Source organism: Phocoena phocoena, chromosome 5, assembly GCF_963924675.1.
Source record: "Phocoena phocoena chromosome 5, mPhoPho1.1, whole genome shotgun sequence".
Classification (NCBI taxonomy): domain Eukaryota; kingdom Metazoa; phylum Chordata; class Mammalia; order Artiodactyla; family Phocoenidae; genus Phocoena; species Phocoena phocoena.
The window spans coordinates 136,614,008-136,638,248 of NC_089223.1; the positions used below are offsets into that span (position 1 = coordinate 136,614,008).

Below are 24,241 nucleotides of genomic sequence, written 5' to 3' on the forward strand. Positions count from 1 at the left end.
CCTACTCTGCTTTCAACAGCAAGAATAAGACAGTTAAAAACCTAAGGTAGGATAAATAGCGACAAACTCCAAAATTTGGTTCTTTGAAATATTTACCAAGACTGCCTAAGAGTAAAAGACAGGGCAAAAGTAAAGAATATGGAAAGCAGAAGAAGACACAGCTATAAGCACAGTAGGGCGCTGTAAAATCCTCAGAAACTATTATAAACAACTTTACATGAATATTGCGGCTTTTTGTTTTTTGGTTTTTTTTTTTTTTGGCTGCGTTGGGTCTTCGTTGCTGCGCGTGGGCTTTCTCTAGTTGCGGCGAGCGAGGGCTACTCTTCGTTGCGGTGCGCGGGCTTCTCATTGCAGTGGCTTCTCTTGTTGTGGAGCACGGGCTCTAGGCACGCGGGCTTCAGTAGTTGCGGCACGCGGGCCCTAGAGTGCATGGGCTTCCGTAGTTGCAGCGTGTGGGCTCAGTAGTTGCAGTGCGAGGGCTTAGTTGCTCCGAGGTATGTGAGATCTTCCTGGACCAGGGTTCGAGACCCTGTCCCCTGCACTGGCAGGCAGATTCTTAACCACTGTGCCACCAGGGAAGTCCTAAATGAATATTTTGAAAAGTTAGAAGGAGTAGACTTTTTTCCAGAAAAATGTTATCAAATTTTACTTAAGGAGAAATAGAAAACCTACAATGATGAAAATAACTGAGCAGCCCCAGGCCATTTCAAAGGTGAGTTTTAACACATCTGCAATTAGCAGACGATATCTATCTCATTCAAACTTTCAGAAAAGAAAAATAAAAGCAACTTGAAGAGGTGGTGCACCCTGGCCTTGGACCTGTCTTTAAAAGAAGAGACAAATGTGGGCCAAATCTATACACACACATATAAAACCTTAAGTGAAGAATTAGCAAGTTCAGTCCAACAGATTATTTAAAAAATCCGTCATGAAAAAGCAAGCTTTATCCTAGACGTGTAAAGTTGTTTCAGCAAAAATTAGATCCACGCCTTCCATAAAACTTCTAGCTGGATCTAAAATCTTAGTGTGGAAAACAAAACTATTAGAAGAAAATACACAAGATGAGCTCAGAATCTCAGGGCAGCAAAATTCTGAGTCAAGAAACAAAGATCATAACTCGTAAAGGAAAGAGCGATCGATTTGATTACGTCAAAATTTAAATGGTCTGTAGGAAAAAAGACAAAAACAAAGATAAACATTGAGCAACAGAAGACATCTGTGGCCTATTCATCGGAAGGAAAATTAATGCCCTGGATTATCCATCGCTGCCGTGACCCGGTGAGTAAGAGGCAGACAATCTCGTGGAAATGGACAAAAGATATAAACAGAGGGGAAATCTGCATGTCCAAGGAGCATAGAAACAGACAGATGTCCAGGCGTTGGTTAGGTGGGCTCATCCAGGGATGGGAGAAGGAGTAGAGTCCAGCACTTTCCTTCCAGAAATTCACCCTCAGAGGCCATGACACACACCCGGGAGGCACACACAGGGGCTGGTGGCAGCTTTGCTGGTCGTGGCCAAAAAGACTGGAAACGGCCTGTATGGCCATCGTGTGGAACGGTTAAATAACATGGAGGTACACTCATATGGGGAAATACTACAGCACAGTTGAAACCAAGTCTGAACATTTTGCATACATTTTAAAACATGCAACGCAATGCCATCCATTGTTTCCAGACGGCCATCCATGTAGAAGAGAAGGTGACCCCCAGGAGAAACCACATTCGGAACAGTGTGGCCTTGGGAGGGCGACGGGGAGGGGGTGGGGGGAGGCAGAGCAGAATGGGCAGGAGACGTGCAAACTGCATCTGTGACTCGCGTTTCCTTTGTTCCCACAGATCTAAATAAAAACAATACGATGTGGCTATTTGTGGATTCTGGGGGCTGGGAACAAGGGTGGAACTTTTCCTCGATGCTTTTCTGTGTTTTTAGAATGTTTGGAAAGAGACACCGGAGGATGAAGGACATGAGGAATGACAGCAGAGAGGGGGAGAGGAGAAGGGGCTTCCCTCACTTCCTGCAGTCATGACTCACACAAGCCGCCAGCCGGTGGCTCCGTGAGGCTCCTGGCTATTGATCGGAAATTCACTCTCTGGCCACGAGCTCCCCGGCTGGTGTCGGCAGCAGCAGTCTGGATCATGAGAATTGCCACCCCTGGGGTAAGCTGGGCAGGGTGTACAGAGAACATGGTGGAAGAGGGGTCAGGCCAGAAGCTGGAGAGCCCACTCTCAGGCCCAGCCGCCCCTCAGGCTTGCTGGGTGGCCTTGGGCAGGTCACACCCTTTCCCACCCACATTCTGACAAGGAGGGTCTGGCTGACCTCGTACAATTCTGAGGCCCCTGGGTGTCCACATCACCACATCACCGCATGCGCCATTGGGAAGCAAAGGAGGACCTGCTGAGAAGGGAGCATATGCTTGGGGTCTTGAGGAGTGAGTAGGAGTTTACAAGATGGAGGAAAGAAGGGTGCTCATGTCTGAGGGAACAGCACAGACAAAGGTACGAAGGCATGACAGGGCTTGGCAAGCCCAGGAGGCTGCAGACAAGCTGAGTTGATTTCACCTTCCCTTGAAGCGCCCACACCATCCCACCTGTGATTTTGGCACCTGTGACCTCCAGCGAGAACAGGCTTGCACCTGCCAGGAAACCTCACCCAGGGCTGTACCTTCAACCCCTGTGTGGAACCATCTCCCTGCCCCAAAAAGTTGGGGAGCCATTTGGGAGGATGCAACCTCTTCCAAACCCTGTGTGGGTTTCGCTTTGGGTTCCAACATGGGAAAATCAAAAAGTAATCCACTTAACTGAGATATATGGCTACTGCCACTGACAGCAAAACAAATGCTGTCTTTCTCCTCCATTACCATTCTGGACCAAATCAATATTGAAACAACCAAAGTCTAGACGCATAAATGTCAAACTATTTAACAAGAAGCAGTTAGCACAGAAAAAACACTTAAATGGCAATTGAGGGGTCTGACGAGCCTTAAAGTAGCTTACGAGGATTTATGGGAGATAAAAACAGTTTAACTAAGCCTGGAGCCTGGACCCGAGGCCCAGCACGGGGGCCAGCAGGGCTTTGTCTTCCCTGTCAGGCTGCCAAGTGGGGCTGCCTTGTCCAAGGAGAGAGAGCCCTTTTTCTTCTGGGTCATTTCCGTCTCATTCAGCAGCACGCTGCATTTGTATTAATAATAATATAACATGATTTCCATCGTGGGGTGTTGGGTCGCAGCCCTGTAACCGCAGCTTGCTTTCCAGTTACCCCAGGTCCCACTCGTGACCTGTTTCAACATAGCGTGACCACCATATCCCAGGCACACACATTATGGCATATAGTCAAAAACCACCAGTGAGGTGGGGACTTTCGCCTTCATGTGGACGGGGAAGAAGTAGAGGCGCAGGCTTCGCTCAAGGTCACTGCTGGGTGTGCACCTGAATCCCTCCCCTGGAGCCTGTGCTCTGCCCACCCACCATGCTGCCACACCAGCATCCACTGTGGACTCTGTACGGGTGGTCCACGCAGGTCCCCAGGGAGGAAGAAGATGACCTCCCTTGAGGACACATCTCAAGTGGCCTTCGACTGCCCATTTGCTGGTTAGTGGAATCGATGGCGGCTTCTTAATTGTTGGTAATGACTCAGGCCCATCCAATGATTGCCGCACTTAACGAGGGTCCATAAATCACCTTAAGTTTTCGGAGGGTAAACGAGAATAAGATTGCAATTTGAAAACTACTCAGATGGCCGTGGACTGCATCACCACCCCTCCTTCCATCAGCTCCTATGGCAGGTCAGTGTTTTCCTACAGGGAGACCTCACCGTAAGCAACAGCTATCATTCCCGGGATATATTGGTAAATTTCACGGTTGTGACCCAGAGTCATCTTTCCATGCGCTAAGGCGAAGGTTGACAGTTCTTCACACAGTTCAGATAAGGGCCACCTACTGCGACCAGCTTGCTGAGTCTTTTTTTTTTTTTAGTATTTTTTAATTTATTTTGATTGCACTGGGGCTTAGTAGGGGCACACGGGATCTTCGTTGCAACATGTAGACTCTTAGTTGCAGCATGCATGTGGGATCTAGTTCCCTGACCAGGGATCGAACCTGGGCCCCCTGCATTGGGAGTGCAGAGTCTTACCCACTGGACCACCAGGGAGGTCCCTAGCTGAGTCTCCTTGAGGTGGGCATAACCATGGTTCACGTCTCTCTGCTTCCATAGCCTCCAATTAAAGTGAAAGTTACAGCCTGGTTGACACTTGGCCACCCTTTTAAGTTTGTCGTGACTCTGCCTGTCCCTTCACTGGACAGGGGAGCCCTCCAAGGCAGGCAGAGCATCAGCTACAGTGCCCAGGATACAGTATGTGCTCAACGATGCACATACAGGTCAAAGAATAAGTGGACTTTTCTTTCTTTGAAATTAAAGGACCCTCCTTCTGGCAATGTAGTGATCTAGATGTCTGGAGAAATCAACCCAGCTCAGAACAACTTAAAATGCTGGATGACATAAATATGCACTATACACACATTTTATACATTTCAAGTAAAATCTTTTAAGATGCATATCTGAGCTAGTAAAAAAGAAAGGGAAACCCTCGACGGCTAGAAATGATGAGAACCATGAACCCAGGGCAGCGAGCCAGCACAAAGGCGGGATTCATTGGGACACCTCTGCCTATTTTGGGTGCCTTAGAGATAAGCCTTGAAGGGTCCCACGTAACTGGGGACGAGAAACAAAACCAGGGCCCCAGCAGGGTCGTAGGTTGGGACGGAGACCCCTACCTAAGCCAGTACTTCTGAAACTGGATGAAAAAAACACCACTTCACAGAGGGAAATGGTGAGTTCTGAGTAGAGCAGAGAAAGCTCCTCCCACGAGGGCCAGGAGTCACACCGCTGTGCATCCCCTCAGCCAACAAAAGTAAGGTGGGAGTGAGGCTTAGAGTGGTCCTAGGACGCTGGAGACTCCAGGTAGCAGGCAGGAGGGAGTGCAGATCTGCCCAGGGGGTGCATTCAACCCAGGCCTCGAGACATTTTCTACAAAGTAAGTTACAATTAATATAAAATACTAGTGAAAAAATAATACCCGAGGAAAAGTCACAACATTTAAAATCTGTGGAATTAAATCCACAGAGACTGCAACAGTGGAATCATCAATGAATATATTTAAAGAATTAAAAGTTGGTGTTGAAAATTTGACCCAGGAGAAGAAATCATCAACCATTTGAAAGAAGCAAAAAAAAAAAAAAAATTCTAGAAGCTGAAAATGTAAAGACTGCAATTAGAAAAACCATTAACCAACAGAGTCGATACAGCTACAGAGAGAATTACTGAAAGGCAAAAGAGACATGAAGAAATCACCCAGGATGTAACCCAAAGAGACAGTGACATAGAAAATATGGAAAAGAAGTCAAGAAGAGATCTTATAAGCATTAAAGAAACAGAATCAGTAGTTTAAAAATCTTCCCAGAAACACACACACACACACACACACACACACACACACACACACGCACGCACAATCCTAGATGTTTTACAGGTCAGTACAACCAAATATTCAAGGAACAAATAACCCCAATCACTCCAAAATTCTTTGAGAGAATAGAAAAATAGGAAACATATTCTAGTTCATTTAAAAAAAATAGACTATTTTAAAGAACATTTTAAAGGTGCACAGCAAAATTTAGAGGAAGGTTTGTCATATAACTCCTGCCACCCCCATAGAGCCTCCCCCATTATCAACATCCCCTACGGGATGGCACATTTGTTACAATCTGCTACAGTAGATGAGCCTATACGGGCACGTCATAATCACCGAAGTCCGTAGTTTACATTAGGGTTCGCTCTTAGTGTTGTACATTCTGTGTGCTCTGACAAGGGTACAGTGACATGTAGCCACTATTATAGTATCATAAAAAATAATTTCAATGCCCCCAAATCCTCTGCACTCCACCCATTCATCCCACACTCCTTCCGCTCCCACAACCTCCAACTCCTGGCAACTACTGACCTTTTTACTGTCTCCACATTGCCTTTTCCAAAATGTCATAGAGTTGAAATCATACAGTATGTAGCCTTTTCAGATTGGCTTCTATCACTTAGTCGTATGCACTTAAGTTTCCATGTCCTTTCATGGCTTGATAGCTTGTTTCTTTTTAGCACTGAATAATATTCCAGTGTCTGGATGCACCACAGTTTATCTATCCAATTGCTGAAGGACATCTTGGTTGCTTCCAAGTTTTGGAGATTATGAATAAAATTACTATAAACATTTGTGTGCAGGTTTCTGTGTGGACACAAAGTTCTTTACCCATTCTAATAGGTGTGGAGTGGTATCTCACTGTTGTTTTAATTTGCATTTCCCTGATGACGTATGTCATGGAACATCTTTTCCAGCTCATTTTTGATACAAAAATTAGATTAATTAGAAAAAGTCACTCATGAAGATAGGTGTAAAAATCCAACAAAAAATACTACCACATCAAATTCTACAGTGCATAAAAGGTAATAAGTCATGATTAATTGGGGTTCATTCCAAGAATGCAAAATTGTTACAACGTTAGAAACATTAATATCATTCATTACATTAGCAGATAAAAGGAGAAATTATATAATCATCATTCTTCTTTTTGTTTTTCTTACATGATCATCTTAATAGATATTGAAAATATTTTACAAAATTGATCAGTAAAATCCATTTGAGTCCTTTAAGAACTTACTATATTAGCAACTAGGGTTGGACTGGAGCTTCTATAACCTGATGAAGAATATCTAAAAAACAAAAATGCGAAGAAAAGCAAAACAAAAAAATCTTACTGTAAATGTCATACTCAGTAATGAAACAAAAAAACCCCAATTCCTTTAAAGTCTAACACAAAATCCATTAATCACACTTCTATCCACCTTGTATTGGTAATAACAGGCAGTAAATACAAGAAAAAGAACTAAGCTACATAACAATTATAAAAGAAGAAACGGAACTGTCATTATTATTCTACAGTATGGTTTTTCTACATAGAAAACCCAAAATAATAACACAGAATCTATTAGAAGTAATAAGAGAATTTAGTAAAGTTTCTATTTAGAACAGGAATAAATTAAAGTCAATTGCATTTGTATGACAACAGCAGTTAGAAAATGCTAATTTTTAATAGCAGCAAGAAATGAGGCATTAAGAAATACACCTGAGAAAAGATGTGCAGAAGGTTAGGTAGAAAATTATAAAATATTTACTGGAAGACAACAGATAAGCCCTAATGGTGAGTTCTCTTGTGGATAAAACTCAATGGTCAGTTTCTCCCCTAGTGAATCTATAGATTCAATACAATTCCAATCAAATACCCAACAGATTTCTTGTTAATAAAACTTGGTAAACCAATTGTAAAATTTAAGCGGAACAGCAAAAAAGCCACAATTAGCCAGACACGGATGAAGAAGGTGGTGAGGCTAGGAGGAGTTCTCCTTACTAGACACCGTGAGTGTTGCAAAGTTATAGTCACAAGGGTGGTGTGATATTGGTGCGTGAATAGACTATACAGGCAGACCTCGGAGATGCTACGGGTCAGTTACAGACCACCACAATAAAACAAGACGTTTGGCTTCCCAGCGTACGTAAAAGTTACGTTGACGCTATACTGTAGCCTATAGAATTATATCTAGAGAAACAATGTGCACACCTTAATAAAAAATACTTTATTGCTAAAAAGTGCTGACCGTCTTCTCAGCCTTCAGCAAGTAGTAACTTTTTTGTTGTTGTTTTGTTTTTTGTGTGTGTGGTACGCGGGCTTCTCACTGTTGTGACCTCTCCCGTTGTGGAGCACAGGCTCCGGACGCGCAGACTCAGCGGCCATGGCTCATGGGGCCCAGCCGCTCCGCGGCACGTGGGATCTTCCCAGACCGGGGCACGAACCCGCGTCCCCTGCACTGGCAGGCGGACTCTCAACCACTGCGCCACCAGGGAAGCCCAGTAGTAACTTTTTGGAATAGTGACAGCAAAGATCACTGATCACAGATCCCCATCACAAATATAGTAATAACGAAAAAATTTGAAATATTGAGAGAATTATCAAAACGTGACACAGGGACATGAAGCGAGGAAATGCTTTTGGAAAAATGGCACGGTTAGATTTGTTCAACGCAGGGATGCCACCGACCTTCAATTTGTAAAAAACACTGTGTCTGTGAAGTACAGTAAAGCAAAGCACAATGAAACAAGGTGTGTCTACAGATAGTTAAATGGAATATTTAGACACAGACCTATGTGTATGTGGACACTTGACTTACGATCCTATACTGATGGGATACAGATCGATAGGACTACTTTGTAAAGCAATTTCTAGTACAGCTGAAGACGCGCATACCCTACGTCCTAGAAATTCCACTGTTCTATAGAGATGCATTATCAGAATCAATCAGGAGGACTTAGAGATGCAAATTCTCAGCGTTAACCCGGTTTTACTGCATCAGAAATTGGGGAGGTGGTGCCCAGCAGCCTGTTTTAAGAAGCCCCACGGGGCATTCTGATGCACGCCCAGGTTTAGCACCAGCCTTAGAGAAACACCAGCCCCTGTTCATCAGAGACATGCGCGTCCTGAGAAGCTGTGGGGAGCAGAGCTGCTGAGTGCCGGGTGTGGGCTGACTTTGGGTGGGAAGAGCACCCCCTTGCTTCCACCTACATCCCCGCTGCTCTTCTCGGACCTCTTTGCATCTGCTTCTCCTCTATGCAGTCATCTCCAGAGGTTGGAGCACCCGAGTCTACTATGTCGTAGGTGCTGGGGATTCATCTGTGAAAAACAACACGAACAAACCTCCCTGCCTGCAACAGAGCTTACAGCTTAGTGGGGAGAGCAATTTCAATAGTGTAACAGAAGGTTTTACGTGTTTACAGTAGGGTAAAGGAGCTTGGGGGTGGGCATGGTGCTGGGGGTTGCAATTTTGAACACCATGGCCAGGGCAGGCCTCACTGAGAAGGGCTGTTTGAACATAGACTTCAGGGAGTGTGCTGGGCAGCTGCCTGGAGAAGAGTGCTCTGAATGGAAAGGGCAGACCGTGAAAAGGCCCTGGGGTTAGCTGTGTCTGGACGCTCCAGGAGCAGAGTGGCCGGTCCAGAGTGAGTGACGGGGGCCAGATGGGGTAACCATTTAAAGCATTGGGAGGGCTTTGGCTTTTACTCTGAGTGAGATGAGGAATCGCTGGGGGCTTTGGAGCAGAGAAAATAAGTGAGGTGAGAAAAAAGATCATGCTGGCTGCTGTTTCAAGAACAGTCTCTGGGGGGAATAGTAAAGCAGGGAGACCAGTAAAGAGACTGGAATGATGGTGGCTTAGGCAGTGAGGAGCAGAAGAGGGAGAAATGGTCTGAGTCTGGGTGTATTTTGAAGGCTGAGTCAGCAGGACTTACTGGCAGCTTGGATATGGGTGGGAGGACTGTGCAGACACCCAAGATGACTCGGGATTTATGTCCCCTCTAACTATGAGGCTGCAGGTGTAACAGGTCAGGGGCCCTAGGTTGACAATGTCTATTGGCACCAGGTGGAGAGGCCGAGTTGGCAGCTGACCTTGTGGGTCTGGAGTTCAAGGCCAGGCTGGAGCTGTGAACTTGGAGGGGGTGGGGGTGGGCTCTTAGCTATAGATGGATGAGATCACCTGGAATGTTCATGGCCAGAGACGAGAACAGAGGGCAGAACCCTGGAGCCCTCCAGAGCTTGGAAGTCAAGGGGAAAAGGCAGAGCCAGCGAGGAGACTGAGGCAGGAGGGAGGCGATTGCCATGGAGAGCATGTAAGGAAGGCGTTTCCTGGAGGAGAGATGGTCCAGCTGAATCAGTGCCAGGAGCGGCCACGTCACGCGGACACAGAGGCAGCCACTGGGCTGCAACGCGGAGGCCAGTGGTGGTCTCCTTTGGGACACGTTGGGGAGTGGCTGGTGGGGCTGTCTGGAGGGGTTTTAGCAGCAGCAGGAGGTGATGAGAGGCAGTGACTCAGGCGCCTCTCCCGATGCGCTGCCGTAAAGAGAAGCAGGGGCCAAAGAGCTGCGGGCAGAGGGGGGAGGGGCTGAGCGATGCGGGGAGCGGCAGCTGGGCAACGTGCCTGGGAGGGTCCCATCCAGAGTCAGGGAGACCTGGGGGACCTTCCGCAGTGGTACTTGGGACACCCCGATGGCCAGGCACCCTCTCACATCTGTGCCCCCGACCCACTGCAAGACACAGGACAGTTCTGCGGCCTTGAAGCCATGGTGACCCTCTCAAGGGGCATGTCCCCTCCAGCACCAGCCCCGTCCTCTCCCTCCGGGGTCTGCCCAGTGCTCTGGAGGCAAAGAGCAGTTACTAAGGGCGCCTGGGGCTACCTGTCCAGACTCCCGGCCTCTCCCTCTCAGGCCCACCAGTCACACGGGCCTGATTCCTCCAGCTCACGCCTGCCTCCTGGCCTTTGCACGTGCTGTTCCCTCTGCCTGGACTGCCCTTCTCTCTGCGCTTCACCGGTTCATTCCCGCTCATTCTTCAGACCCCTGCTAGCCCTTCCCAGGAACAGTGGACTGGCTGTAGCGGATAAGATTTCATGTTCTTTACACCTGAAACTAACACAACATTGTGAATCAACTATATTTCAATAAAATAAAATTTCGAAAAAGTTCACGTTCTGTGGGGCTGTTTCTGTGATTATCTGAATACCCCCTGAGGGCAGGACCTCCTTGGTCTTCTCTCTTGCTGACCCACACAGCTCACTATTTGTTGGATGGGTGGATGGATTTGTATTCAATATTATGTCAGTTCCCTAGAAGCAGAGTCTGAGTCAGGGATTCTATGCAAGTGGCTTATTGGGGGCACGCTCTCAGGAGAAACTGCAAGATGGCAGCATGTCTCTGGGCCCCTCGAGGCTGTAGGGCTGGGCGTTTGTCTCAGCATCAGACAGGCAATGGCCACAGGCCACCTGGTGAGGAAGGGTGGGCTCAGCCCTGGCATCACCAGGCCAGGTGGCTCAGGCTGGCTGGGGGCTGTTCCCCAGAGAGGAGGGGTCTGGGAGCCATTAGCACCAACATCCCCAGAAGCTGGGGGGCCAGTGGGGGAGGAAGGGAGGTGCACCACCAGGTTAAGGGGCTTGGAGTGGGGGGTCCCTGGAGCTGCAGCATCAGGATCCCTGACACTTGCTGGAGAGGCCAATTCTCGAGCCCCAGACCTGTGGAATCAGATGTTCCGGGGCCGGGCTGTCTGTGTTTCATGAGCTGATTCTCCTCAGGCTTGAGAACTCAACGTTGCGGGGCTGCACAGGACTCCCTTACATCTCCACCTCTGTCATTTCATGGGCGAGTGACAGAGGCCCAGGGGTCTCCTCCCTGTGGGAGCACAGAACCTGCTGGCTTGACCCACTCCGGTCCCAGGGGGTGAGACTCCTAGCGTCCCTGTAAGAAACTACCACAAACTTGGGCCTTGAAACTACAGATACTGATTCTTTCACGGCTCTGGAGGCCAGCAATCTAAATCAAGATGTCGGCAGGACCAGGCTCCCTCGAGGCTTCTAGCAGGGGATGCTTCCTGCCTCTTCCTCTTGCTGAAGGCCCAGGCATCCCTGGGTGTGTGGCCTCATCCCTCCAGTCTCTGTTCCATCTTCACGTGGCCTCCCCTCTGTGTGTTGTCTCCTCTTCCTATAAGGATACTTGTCCTTGGATTTAAGGCCCAGCCTAATCCAGGATGACCTCCTGCAAAACACCCCACCTCCAAATATGGCCACACCCTGAGGTTCCAGGTGGACCTGGATTTGGAGGGTGTTATTCACCCCGCCACACAGCTTCTTTCTTGGGTATCGATCTTGTTAACATTCGTCAGTACCAAGCTTTCCCTCTGTTCCGTGGGCCCTTGAGGCAGGGGCTGTTTCTGACTTGTCTCTGCATCTCCGACACCATCCCAGGGCCTGTTACCTGCTATGAGCTGACTAAAGAGCTCGGGAGGAGTCTGGGGAAAGGAAGATTTTTGGAGTCAAACAGGCCTGGGTTTGGTTCCCGCTCTGCCCTGTCCCCTGTGACCGGGCACGTTGGTGACCTCTCTGAGCCGCAGCTGGCTTGTCTGTCAGATGGCAGTAATGACATCTACTCTCAGGATTTGTTGTGAGTTTGAAAATAAAGTAAATCACCAGGCACGGGCTGCATACCTCTAATGACAGCTGTCCTTTAAATCATACACGTTTCTGAATTGACCCCCCACACACACCAGGGAGGTGGAGAAACTTGGGATCCTGGACACCTGAGCAGGAAAGGACATCACACATCAACCGGTGCATGTCCCAGTGTGGACAGATGGGCCTCCAGGGGTCCCCGAATCCCACATCCGCGGCCTTCCCACCAAATTCTCAGCAAGAAGGGGACACTTCCTGTGTGGGAAGGGGCAGAGACCTGCATCCTGCCTGTGGCCGACACTCTCAGAGGAAAGGGAGGTGGCGACCTTGTTTTAAAAAGCACGGTTCCAGAAATAATTTCTCAGAGATTGATCTGAGGAGGACGCTGGGAAACTGCTCCCGTTTGGGTCCTACCTGGGCCACTCCCGCCCCACTCTGAGCTATTCTGGTTCCCAGCAGTGCCTTTCTCATCCGAGGAAAAGACGTTTGCCTAAATTTAGAAGCTTTTCTGGAAGAGAGGGCACAGCTTGACAGTCAGGAAACCAGGAAAGGAACACAGCTCAGGCCACAGCCTCATCTGCCCACCGACACTCAGACGGGGTCCCGCCACTGCGGGGAGGGCAAGGGGGGCAGGGGCTGCTTTCTTTGCCGGGTCCTCTGCGCAGCGTGGGACCCGTGAGCGTGAAGCACGAGACCACCAGCTCGTGTCTCCCTCGTGGGTGTGATTGTGCCCGTTTGTAATTGAATAACCCCGAGGTCTCAGAGCTGGTGAGAGGCTGGGCCTGATCCCACCCACCTCCTTGCTCAAGCCCGTTTTAGGCTTCCCTTCTCTCCACCAAGACAGAAGGTTTATTTCCCCCGGCGACCGTCTCAGAGTCGAGGGTCAAAGCCTCGGTCTGCCTCTAGAGGTGGGTGGTCGGAAGGGAGAGACAAGTCCCCTACACCACAGCTCAAGAGGGTGCGGGAGTGCCCACCTCCAGACCCACCAGTGAAACTTTGGTTCTGCAGACGTGATGTGACTTCGTAAGGTCCGGTCCGAGATCAAACCTCCTGCCCCCAGACCAGTGTTCTTCTCATGATGGAGGAGCCCCTGCCTGGAGCAGGGTCTGGCCCCGCAGTCCTCAGTTACCAGGTGAGTAAAACGTAAAACCCTCACCGGCCCCTCTGCACTGCCCTTCTTAGCCATTAAGCGTCTCCTGTTCCATTTCCCCACCCAACCAGCCAGAATTCACCGGCTGAACCCACATCCTCTGAGGAAAGGGTGTGCCACTGTCTGATGCGTCCTGGGACCCCAGGAGACGCGACACAGGGAACCAACCGCAGGAGGGGCCTTCCCCATCCGAGCCCTCAGGCCCAGGGTATCCACACAGAGATGGGGATGATGGGAGAGCCCTGGGCGGTGGTGCTGGGAGCTGTCCCTGGTGCTGACCGCAGGCGTGGGCTCCTCCCCCTCTCCAAAAGTCAGCCCAGTCTCTGTCCTAGCCCCGTCCTTTCGGCCTTTCCAGGCCCCTTGACTCACCCAAATCCCGTTTATAACTGTCCACTCACCAACACTCAGTGTTGCCAGGTATATCGTTATATATTTGGAGAATAAACAGATTAGATTTATCGCCACCTTCACGGAGCTTAGGGTCACATGGGCGAGACAAGCAGGTGTGTAAACAGATGTCCTATAAGGCATAAGGGGATACAGAGGAAGTGACATATCCAGTACCCTGACCCTCGTCATTCTTCTACTCAAAAATATCGCCAGGCACCTTCTGTACACAGGCTAGTTCCACTCACAGAGGCTGCGGAAGAAAGGATAAACAAAGTGTGATCTTTTCATACAACAAAATAATATTCCACCCTAAAAAATGAAGGAGATTCTGACACATGCTACAGCATAGATGAACCTTGAGGACACCATGCTAAGCGAAACAAGGCAGTCACAAAAAGACATATATTATATAATTCCATTTATATGAGGTATCTAGAGGAGTCAAATTTATAGGGAAAGTAGAATGATGGGTGCAGGGGCTGGGGGAGAAGGGAAGGAGGAATTCGTGTTTTACAAAGATAGAGTTTCTATTTGGAAAAGATGATGGAAATTTTCTGTGGATGGATAGTGGTGAGATGGTGGTACAACAGTGTGAATGTACTTAATGTCACTGAACTGTGGTTAAAATCCAACAAGGACCTCCTCAGAGAACCATACTCAATGTTTTATAATAACCCATAAGTCTGAACAACTTTGCTGTACACCTGAAACTAACACAACATTGTAAATCAACTAAACTTCAATAAAAAGGATTAAAATGGTACATTTTATATTGTGTATATTTCACCACATTCTTAAAAAAAGACCTTTTTAAAAAACGACTCATAAGTCAAAGAGATGAGGCCACCACTGGCCAAACCTGCAAAATTTGAACTTCACTAAGAATGCAGATATTAACTGCAGTGCTCTAAGATGCATTAAATACGTTTAAATTCATGAGTTCATAAGGATTAAAAAACATAACCCCCCCAATTGGCCCCCAGTGGAGGACACTGCTCTGAACATTTGTGTACAGGTCTTTGTGTGAACATGTGATTTTATTACTCATGTGTAAATAAACAGGAGCGGAATTGCTGGGTCACATGGTAAATATCTGTTTGACTTTATAAGAAATTGCCAACCTGGCTCCAAAGAGGTGACACGACTTGTAATCCTCCCATTCCAGCAGGATAAGAGCTTCATTTGTTCCATGTCTTCGCCAACACTTGGTGTGGTTGGTCTTTAATTTTAGCCATGCTTGGGGAGTGTAATGGCATTTCATTGTGTTTTAATTTGCATCTTCCTAAAGATTAGTGATGTTGGGCTTCTTTTCCTGTGCTTATTGAACATTAATATCTCTTCTTTTTTGTTTGTTTTTGGTTTGTTTAGTTTGTGAGCTTTTTAAAAATTGAAGTGTCCTTGACCTACAACACTATGTTAGTTCCTGGGGCACGGTATAGTGATTTGATATTTCTATACATCACAAAACAATCACCAGGATAAGTCTAGCCACCACCTGTCACCATATAAAGTTATTACATAGTTATTGACTATATTCCCCACACTGTACATTTTATATGAACGACTCATTTATTTTGCAGCTGGAAGTGTGTCCCTCTTAATCTCCTTCACCTATTTCACTCATCCCCTCAGGAAACCACCTGTTTGTTCTCTGTATCTATGAGCCTGTTTCTGTTTTGTTATGTTTGTTTGTTGGTTTGTGTATTTGTTTTTAGATTCCAGATATAAGTGAAATCATGCGGTGTTTGTCTTCTTTGTCTGACATTTCACTTAGCATAATACCCTCTAGGTTCATCCACGTTGTCACAAAAAAAAAACCCAAACCATTCTTTTTTATGGCTGAGTAGTATTCCATTGTGTGTGTGTGTGTGTGTGTGTGTGTGTGTGTGTGTGTGTGTGTGTAAAGTATCTTCTTTATCCATTCACCTATTGATGGACACTTAAGTTGCTTCATATCTTGGTTATTGGAAATAGTGCTGCAATGAACATACAGGTGTGTATGTCTTTTTGAATTAGTGTATTTTTTTCTTCAGAAAAATACTCAGACTTGGAATTGCTTAGAATCATATAGTAGCTCTATTTTTAATTTTTTGAGGAACCTCATACTGTTTTCCATAGCAGATACACCAATTTACATTGCTACCAACAGTGCACAAGTGTTCCCTTTTCTCCACATGCTTGCCAGCACTCATTATTTGTTGTCTTTTTGATAACAGCAATTCTGAAAGATGTGAGGTGGTATCTCATTGTGGTTTTGATTTTCATTTCCCTGTTGGTGATGTTTAGCATCTTTTCTTGTACTTGGCCATCTGTATGTCTTCCTTGGACATACAATGTCTATTCAGGTCCTCTGCCCATTTCTTAATCGGGTTGTTTGTTTTTATTTTTTCTTGATGTTGAGTTGTATGTACTTGATCATGATGTATAATCCTTTTAATGTGCTGTTGAATTCATATTGCTGCTGCTAAAATTTTGTTGAGGATTTTTGCATCCATGTTCATCAGTGATATTGGCCTGCAATTTTCTTTTCTCCCTTTCTTTCTCCCTTTCTTTCTTTCTTTTTCTTTTTTTTTCTTTTAGATGTTTTTGTCTGGTTATGGTATCAGGGTATTCTGGCTTTGTAGAATGAGTTTGGGAGTGTTCCATCCTTTTTAATTTTATGGAATAGTTTGAGAAGAATAGATGTTAACTTTTTAAATGTTTGGTAGAATTCACCTGTGAAGCTGTCTGGCCCTGGCCTTTTATTTGTTGGGAGTTTCTAAATTACTGATTCAACTTCATTACTGGTAATTGGTCTGCTCGTATTTTCTATTTCTTCCTGATTCAGTCTTTGGAGATTGTACGTTTCTAGGAATTTGTCCATTTCTTCTAGGGTGTCTGTTTTATTGATGTATATTTGTTCATAGTAATCTCTTATGATCCTTTTTGTTTCTGGGGTCTCAGTTGTAATGTATTCCCTTTCGTTTCTAATTTTATTTATTTGGGTCCTCTCTTTTCTTGATGAGTCTAGCTAAAGGTTTTTCAATTTTGTTTATCTTTTCAAAAAATCAACTATTGGGCTTCCCTGGTGGCGCAGTGGTTGAGAGTCCATCTGCCAATGCAGGGGACACGCGTTTGTGCCCCAGTCTGGAAAGATCCCACATGCTGTGGAGTGGCTGGGCCCATAAGCCATGGCCGCTGAGCCTGCGCATCCAGAGCCTGTGCTCCGCAACGGGAGAGGCCACGACAGTGAGAGGCCCGTGTAACGCAAAGAAAAACAACAAGAACAACTCTTAGCTTCATTGATCTTTTCTTTCTTTTTTTTTTTAGGTTCTATTTTATTTATTTTATGCTGGGATCATTATTGTTTCTTTCTTTTTACTAACTTTGGGTTTTGATTATTCTTCTTTTTCTAGTTCCTTTAGGTGTAAGGTTAGGTTGTTTATTTGAGATTTTTCTTGTTTCCTGAGGTAGGATTGTATAGCTATAAACATTCCTCTTAGAACTGCTTTTGCTGTGTCCAGTAGGTTTTGGATCATTGTGTTTCCACTTTTATTTGTCTCGGGGTATTTTTAAATTTCCTCCTTGATTTCTTCAGTGACCCATTGGTTGTTTAGTAGTATATTGTTTAGCCTCCACGCGTTTCTTGCAGTTTTTTTTTTTCTTGTAGTTAATTTCTAGGCTTATACCGTTGTGGTTGGAAAAGATGCTGGATATGATTTCTATCTTCTTAAATTTACCGAGACTTGCTTTGTGGCCCAGCATGTGATCTATCCTGGAGAATGTTCCATGTGCACTTGAGAAGAATGTATATTCTGCTGCTTTTGGATGGAATGTTCTCTGTATATCTATGAAGTACATCTGTTCTAATGTGTCATTTAGGGACAATATTTCCTCATTGATTTTCTGCCTGGACGATCTGTCTGTTGACGTAAGTGGGGTGCTACAGTCTCCTACTGTTATTACGTTACTGTCGATTTCTCCTTTTTGTCTGAGATTTGTTTCATATATTTAGGTGCTCCTATGCTGGATGCATACATATTTAAAATTGTTATATCTTCTTGTTGGATTTAGCCCTTTATCAGTATGTAATGTCTTTCTTTGTATCTTGTTACAGTCTTTGTTTTAAAGTCTATTTTTTCTGATACTTTGTCTAGTATTGCTACACCAGCTTTCTTTTCATTCCCATTTGCATGCAGTACCTTTTTCCGTACTCTCACTTTCAGTCTGTGTGTGTCTTAAGATCTGAAATGAGTCTCTTGGAGGCAGCATATATTTGGGTCTTGTATTCATTCAGCCACTCTGTCTTTTGATTGGAGCATTTAGTCCATTTACTTTTAAAGCAGTTATTGATAGGTATGTACTTAATCGCCGTTTTGTTCATTTTCTTGTTGTTTTTGTAGTTCTTCTTTGTTCCTTTCTTCTTCTTTCACTCTCTTCCCTTGTGACATAATGGCTATCTTTAGTGTTATGTTTTGATTCTTTTCTCTTTTTTGTATGTGCATATTTATTATAGATTTGTGGTTAGTGGTTACTAGGAGGGATATACATATATATACCATTATTTGAGGTTGATAATCTGTTCATTTTGAGTGCATTCCAAGAACCCTGCCGTTTTGCTCCCCCTCCACCATGTTTAATGTTTTTGACATCATATTTTACATCTTTTGTTTTGTGTATCCCCTATTTATTGTGGATATAGACGAGTTTACTACTTTTGTCTTTTACCCTTCCTACTACAGCTTGGAAAGTGAATGATCTACTACTTTTACTGTATTTGCCTTTATCAGTGAGATTTTTCTTTTTTTAATTTTCATATTTTTAGTATAGTCTTTTCTTTTCCACTTGAGAAGTCTTTTAACCTTTCTTGTAAAGCCAGTTTACTGGTGTTGCCATTCTTTTAGCTTTTGCTTGTCTGTAAAAATCTTTATTTCTCCTTCACGTCTTTTTTTTTTTTTACATCTTTATTGGGGTATAATTGCTTTACAATGGTGTGTTAGTTTCTTCTCCTTCACTTCTGAATCAGCCTTGCTAGGTAGAATATTCTTGATTGTAGGTTTTTTCCCTTCATCACTTTAAATATGTCAAGTCACTCCATTCTGGCCTACAAAGTTTCTGGTGAAAAGTCAGCAGATAGCCTATGGGAGTTCCCTTGTACATAACTAGCTGCTTTTCCCTTGCTGCTTTTAAGATTCTCCCTCTATCTTTAATTTTTGCCATTTAACGACGATGTGTGCTGGTGTGGACCTCTTTGGGTTGATCTTGTTTGGGACTCTCTGTACTTCCTGGATCTGTTTCCTTCCCCATGTTAGGGAAGTTTTCAGCTATTATTTCTTCAAGTAAGTTCTCTGCCCCTTTCTCTCTATCTTCTTCTAGGATCCCTGAGTTAGTACACTTGATGTTGCCCCAGAGGTCTTTTAAACTATCTTCATTTTTAAAAATTCTTTTTTCTTTTGTGTGTTCAGCTTCGTGATTTTTACTACTCCATCTTCTAGTGTGCTGATTCATTCCTCTGCATAATCTAATCTACTGTCGATTCCTTGTGGTTTCCTTTTTATTTCAGTTGTTTTATCCTTCAACTCTGTTTTGTTCTTCTTTATATTTTCTAACTCTTTGTTAAACTTCTCGCTACGTTCATCCGTTCTTCTCCTGAGTTTGCTGAGCACCGTTATGGTCATTACCTTGACCTGTTTACTGGGTAGATTGATTTTCTCCACTTTGCTTAGTTCTTCTTCTGGGTTTTATCTTGTTCCCTTGTTTGGAACATATTCCTCCATTGCCTCATTTTGCCTAATTCTCTGTTTTTATTTCTATGATTTGTTAGGTTGTTTACATTTTCTGATCTTGGAGAAGTGGCCTTATGTAGGCTACACCCTGTGGGTCCCAGCAGCACAGTCCCCTCCAGTCACCAGAGCTGTATGCTCTAGGGGTGCCCCCTATGTGGATCGCATGGGCCCTTCTGTTGTGGCAGGACTGACTACTGTGGCTGCACTGGTAGGTGGTACTGGTCCCCAGCCTAGTTGGCTGCCAGGCCCTGCCTTGTCTAGAGGTTATTGGCCAACTGGAGAGTGGGGCCAGAGCCCAGTGCATCTGGCTGTGTGGCCCAGGGAGTCCTGGAATATATATTCTTTAGTTACATACTGTTCAAATCTCTTGTGCACTTTTAAGTTTAGTTACCTTATTGATTTGTGTGTGTGTGTGTGTGTGTGTGTGTGTGTGTGTATAATGGATAGAAATTCTTTACCATATATATATTTTGTAACTCTTTTCTCCCGGTCTGCGATTCATCTTTTTCATTATCTTTAAAAGTTTCTTTTGTAAAACAAAAGTTTTATCAAGCCCAATGTGTCAATTTTTTCTTTTATAGTTAGTGTTTTTGTGTTCTATTAAGAATTTGCCTATCCCAAGTTTATTTATAAGTTTTATAGTTTTAGCTCTTACATTTAGTTCTATGGTCCATTGCGAGCTAAGTGAGTGGGAAGCATGGGGGTAGGCGGATGCCGAGGTTGGGGCCATGTAGGGGTGCCAGACTGAGAAGGGGCTGTGTGTCTTCTGTGAGCTTATAGTGGCACTTGGGGAGGTTGGGAGGAGTCAGAATCCCAGGTTGGTCAGTGATAGTCATGAATAATGGCACTGATAATTTTCACAAGCAGGATTTAATCATCTACAAATCATTTCCTCAATTGACCTGCACAGTATCCTGGCACAGAAAGAAGGCTAGACAGCACTTCTCTGCTCTGTTCTGCAGGTAAAGAGGCTGAAGCACAGAGAAGTTCACACACCTGCCCAAGGTCACACAGCTGGTAGGGCAGAACTAGGTTTTGCACTCTGGTCTATTTTTCTTCCTCTGTTTCCTATCATGGCTCCCTCGCCTGCTCAGTATTTACCCTTCATCTCGGTCAAGCCTTCTCCCTTCACCTGCTGGGCCATAACCTGCCAAAGCTTGGAAATTGCCTCATCCATGTATTCCTTTGTTCCCTGAACAAACACTGAGGCCCAACTATTGGCTGTTGCAGGGATTGAAGCAGATGTTGGGTGCAGTGCACCTGGATGAATGAAGTTCACAGCGGGTCCCCACCAAGCTTGCTGAGTCTGTGTGACAGGTGTGCTCCATCTCCAGCAGGGCAGCAGCTGAGCCAGGGCCCCAGTGCTGGCCACTCTAGAGCTCTCTGCTCACCCCCCCTAACACAGCTTTATCTAGGGAGGTGTATGTGTCATCAAGGGACCACCAGATGGCAGGACCGCTAGAGGGGCTTCGTTACAAAGGCGTGGGCATAGAGGGCTGTGAGGGAGCATTTAGTGCAAGGGTTAGTAGCAGCCGAGTTGTTACCACCTCTAGTCCTGACGGGACAAGAGAAAGGAGCAGTTATGATGGCACAAGAGAGAGGGAGGGGGCGAGGGACGAAGAGGGGAGAGGAAAGAGATGGAGGGAGGGAAAGAGCGAGAGAAAGGGGAAGAGACCTTCTGTTCCAGATGCTGCAGTTCTAGCGACCTCATGGGGAAGCCCCGGGCCCTGAGGACTCTGCCCTTTCTCTCCTCCCTCCCTCTGACCTCCGCTGGAGCTCCCTATTGGCCAGGTCCAGTTGGAAGGCACAGGGCACGGAAGTCCACGGGATGTGACCCTCCAGGTCAACCTCCCGCGGCAGGGAGAGGATGAGGAGACACAGATGAGCCCTTTCTGACACAACAGCAAGAGTGCAAGTGCAGGACTCCAGGTACCCTGGAGACCAAGTGACCTGAATGTCCCTCTGTGATGACTAGACTGTAAACACACAGATGAGCCTGCCCTGGGGGGAATGCAAGGCTCCTGCAGGCTGGAAGCCGCCTGTGCTTGGAGGTGCAAAAAGACCCCTGGGGGTTAGGAGAGGCTGGAAGGCGCTAAGCCCTGGACAGGGGCCCCTGCGGGACATGCCCGGCTGTGGATGCTGGGCAGGGACGTCATTGTGTGGAGCCCCCCCTTTCTAGCCTACGTTACAGGAATAACGTGCCTGATGCCTCTTAATCAACAAAGTCGATCTCTGTGCTTCTCAAACGGAGCTGGAAAGAGGGGGCTCTGTGGAAGGCATGTGGCCGGAGCAGCTCAGATCTGAGAAACGAACCCCTGTCAGCCTTGGTGGGGAAGAGTTCTTCTGCAAACATGCTTGAAAGTTTGGGGGCCTGGACACTTGAAAAACATTTCAAGACATCCAAAGAGCTGCAGAGACACGTGGGTTTGCTTAGGCCCCGACTGAGCCGTCTTTCTTGTGGGATTAGGTCCGTTCTCTCTTGGAGCCCAAGGAGCCAGGAGGGGAAAATGAAAAACAAAGTTTTAAAGAATTATCGCAGCTTCTTTCCTTCCTCGCCGCCTCTCCTTCCCTTTCAAGTTGACAGAAAAGAGCTTTGCCCCCTCCCAGATTTTTTGCAAATGTGAAATGGAGCATTCTCGCCGTCTCGGGCACCACATTTGATTCTGATTTGCGCCCGCAGTGTGATGACAAGCGCCCCTGGCCGATAATGGACGAGGCCGCGTTCAGGAAGGTGAGGCTCCAGGCCCCGCATCCCTCTCTCCGCCGCAGCCGTCACTCAGCCGGTCAGCGGGTGTCTGCTGAGCCCCCAGCCCCGCGGGTGGGAGACAATGAAGCCACAGTGGTAAACAGCGCAGCTATGCAGAGTCAGGGGTCACTGCTGGGGTCAGAGACCCCTCGGGCTTGGACACCCATGTAGGTGAACATGATAGGCATCTAGATGAACTGACCAGATGACGGTAAGGGGATGGCTGGGGCGCCTCTGGTGGTCACTGGAGTCTGGCGGTGGCCGAGATGGCTGTGTCCACCCTGGGGACAAAGCCAGCTCTAGCATGGGGTCGATTCTGGGGTCAAGTCTGCTCTTTCTCCGAGGCCTTTGCCGTGTAACTCGGTCGTGCTTTCCCTCACCAACAGAATGAGGTAGAGGTGACGTTGTGCCCGTTCGGAGCCTCGGCCTCCAGAAGACTTGCGTGTTTCCACCTCCCTCTGGGTGCTCTGCCACGAGAATGTGCCGGGCTAGCCTGTTGAGGACGAGAGACACGTGGGGCAGAGCGGGGCTCCCTGTCGTCTCCCCCGGTTGTCAGAGCTCCCCAGTCTGCCCCCAGTCAACCACAGCCACACGAGCCACACGCTTACTCTCATTTGCACAGTGCCTGCAGTGGTCGGTTACACAGCGCAAGCTGGCTGATGAAGGGACCCGAGGGACCCACAGTGGGCATGTGCACCTGTTGTCCTGCCTTCTCCTCCTTTACTCCCTTTCCCCCTTCTAGTCAGACTATGGGCTGCCTTGAGTTCCACTCCAGACAGGGATCCTTCCCCCACAGGAACACCCAGACTCACAGCACCTGACTCTAATCCACCCTGACCACAGGAGGGCAGAAAGCCACGTGCACAAGCAGTACCAGCCCCCTGAAGGGTGCTGGCTTTGGAGGTCTGTGTCCCAACTGTGCCATGCATCAGCCACAGGGCTGTGGGCACTGACAGTTTCCGGATGGGTGAAGTGTGGATGCCAAGGAACACCAGCTTGCCAGATTGCAGCACAGATGGCACTAGCTGGATACAAAGTGCTGTGTATACAGATGACACTCAAAGAACAAGGCCCCCACAGCAGCACCTTGCAGGAGGCAGTAGGCCATCAGCTGGGGCATCACTCTAGCCCCTCTGTGCAGGGGCGTCAGCTGGGCGTGGGTGGGTCATCCCTCCCTCCGGGAAAGGGAGCAGAGACATTGCCAAGTGCAAATTTGATAACCAGATACCGTGCTGAGGCTGGTGGACAGCCCAGGCTGCTTTGATCCCAGGCTGTCTGGGCCAGACACTCTCTAGCTGCCCAGGGTCTGTTTTCCATTTTGAGTTTGGCTGGGCTCCCCATTATGGAAGATCAGTTTCAGGGCCCCATACGCGGAGCAATGGGTGGGAAGGAAAGGCAGGCCTCCCCTCCTCTGGAGTGGTACCCCCGTTCACTTGGCCCCCAGAGAAAGAGGTGTCCTTGGAGTCCCCTGAAAGTTGGAAAAGTTGCTGTGGGATGGAGACAAAGGTGCCACCAGATGGAAGGTTCCCGGGTGGCTCTGCAGGCTCTCAGTATGGTTACTATGGCCACTGGCAGCATCACGTCATGTGGGAGGCCCTGAGGCCCAGTCTCCTTTGGGCCTCTGAGAGGCTTAGCAGAGCAGCAAATGGAGATTTGAGAGTGGGCACTGACTTGGTGAAAGAGGGAGTGGGTCTTGGCCTTGGGTGTTGTTCAAGGAATCTTTGTTGAATAAATGCATGGATGGATGGGTGGATGGGTAATTGGATGGATAAATGGATGTTGGGTGGGTGGATGGATGAATAGGTAGATGGATGGATGGGTGAATGCGTAGGTGGATGGATGCATGAATGGGTGGGTGGATGGGTGATTGGATGGATAAATGGATGGTTGGGTGGGTGGATGGATAGATGAATGGGTGGATGGGTAGATGGATTGGTGGATGGATGGGTGGATGGGTGGATGGATGGGTGGAGGATTGGTAGATGGATGGAGGGGTGGGTAGATGGATGGATGAGTAGGTGGGTAGACAGATGAATTCCCCCTTGCTTTGGCTTTAATGAAGGGGGCTAAGATGTCCTCATCTGCATAAAGAAATAATAAGC

The 24,241-nt window shown here is 47.0% G+C and overlaps 1 non-coding gene across 1 annotated transcript; it reads right to left on the reverse strand.

The window, feature by feature from the left end:
* Positions 1–4,074: 4,074 nt before the first annotated feature.
* Positions 4,075–4,147, reverse strand: TRNAG-CCC (transfer RNA glycine (anticodon CCC)). Its single transcript has one exon. It is a non-coding gene; the product is annotated as a tRNA-Gly (tRNA).
* Between the last annotated feature and the right edge of the window lie 20,094 nt (positions 4,148–24,241).